This window comes from Humulus lupulus, chromosome 1 (assembly GCF_963169125.1).
Source record: "Humulus lupulus chromosome 1, drHumLupu1.1, whole genome shotgun sequence".
Lineage (NCBI taxonomy): Eukaryota > Viridiplantae > Streptophyta > Magnoliopsida > Rosales > Cannabaceae > Humulus > Humulus lupulus.
In genome coordinates, this window is record NC_084793.1 from 95,161,386 (window position 1) to 95,163,723 (window position 2,338).

The following is a 2,338-nucleotide window of genomic DNA, read 5'->3' on the forward strand; positions in this document are numbered from 1 at the left end:
CCTTTGAAAACACTAACCAGATTCAAGAGTGAACGGAAGAGAGAGAACGAGAGTGAGACTTATATTTTTCTAAGTTAATGAACTCAGTCGAGCCTATATATTTTAATGGTCCAAAATTATCAAATACCCCCACTCAACCTGCTTCTCTCTCAATACCCTATAAGGGAAAAAAAATTGACATTTTCACTCTCTAATCCCACTTTATCCTCAAATTTCCCCAAATAATTCCGCTAAACCCAGAATATTGATATTTCTCCCATAATACGACTCGCTCTACAATGAGTCCCAGTGACTCACCAGATCACCCAAAATATCCCTTGGCTCGCCCCAAGCCAGGTATTTCTTCCCATTGTGACTAACACACTATGTGGTTTCAATCAATATACACACATGATATACAAATATGCCATCAACGGGCCAAATTACGAAAATTCCCTTCTAATCAGAAACGGGCCCACATGCATGCTTAATACACCTAAACATGCCAATATAGTCATATTATAATATAACTCACATAATTCATATAATCATGGACAATCAACTATATAGTAATATAACACAAGAAATTCACATAATCGCATCAATATCAAATTAATTCACATAAATATTCCAATATGGCCTCCCGGACCACTAATCAAGGCACTAAGCCTTATTAGGAATTTTGGGACGTTACAAGTGATCTAGATCTCGATCACATGTATTACAAAATACTTAGTGAATCGTACTTGCAACCATTTATTAATGATACCACACTTCAATATGTTGCTGATTATTTTATTCATTATATATGATTTTAATTCTCTCGTAGTCATACTAGATCAAATTATCATCAATGAATATGAAATATTATGAATTATAATAATTTTTTGGTAATAATTCAAACATTCAATTATAAGAAAAATGTGCTTTAATTTAATTCCAAATAAAATGTCTTTACACATGTTGTTAGGGCATCAACCCTAACAGAAACACCAAAAGGCTCATACACGAGGAGTATCACTATCCAAATTCTCTATATCATAGCTCACCATTAATGCTTGAGGCTTTTTTCAAAGAGGAAAGAGAATTAGGATTGAACAAGCTTTTGACGTTTACAAGACAAGCACTTTCTTGATGAGTTTCTTGGAGAAAACTAATCATCTTAAAGAGCTAGAGAGAGAGAGAGAGTTGAGAAGTGTGATCAAGACTTCAAGATCCCTTAAATAGTGTAGGCATCATTATTAAGTCTAACAATAGGATAAGAGCTTTTAAACATATTATTTGGAGTGAAAATCACAATATGTGCCAAGAAATGTGTCACCTTATAGAAAGTAATGTGTCACCAGTTGCGATTCCAAAATGCCTAAAAATGGCGCATGACTTCTCACCTCCACGACTGGTCAACTTTTCCAAAAGTTACCTAAGACACCTCCAAATGTTCCAAAAATTTTAGAGCATGCGTAGATACCTCATTGTACAACATTATGCCCCAAAATATAATTTTTACATCGCCAATATGTGAAATCGTTAAGGATTTTATACCACTTGTCTAATACAACATGGGCTTTGTATTTTAACCAATCTTAACACTTCTCGTTCCACCATTGTAGAAACCTCAAGCATCATCCTAGGGCTTTTAATAGAGAATTTGGATAGTGATTCTCATCACGTGCAAGCTTTGGTGATTAATGTTACGAATTATGGTTCTTACTCTTTTGTTTTTCATTTAATGGCTTATTTGACTTTATGATTTTATGTGATTAAAATTTATTGTGTTCGTCATAAGGATTTTATATCTATTGTTGATTGTGCCCTATATCCCCAACACTATTCACAAGTTGTTAGTCCCTGTACGTCCTGGTCCATTAGTTTTTCAAGTAGGCTCCCAGTTCTTGCCGCCACTATTCCTACTCCTTCTAATTCGTCACACACTCATGAAGGTGAGAGGCATATAGTTCCACCTCTTAATCTAGAGAAGCGGCATGTCATATATTTTCCTAAAAGTAAGAAAGATTGTCCTAACTATCAAGGTGTACAACCAGTGGCCATTGAAGGTCTTTTGGCAAATACTGGGAATATCTCACGAGCCAGATAACCTTCGCCATACCAAGAAGATGCAAGTACAAATCTTGCTACACCAAGAGTTGATCATCTTTTGTCTCAGCTTCTCGAACGATTTAGCCTTCCCCCTGGTTGTTCTGATGAGAGTGCTAGTGATGACATGTGGAAACGCCTAAAGGCAAAGTCTTCTTCCAATTCAAAGTTATTTTTATCTACTTTTGAGAAATTGACTGAGGTATTTACTTGCATTTTTGTATTGTGTTTCGTTTGTTTTATCACTTATTATTTCATGATCATA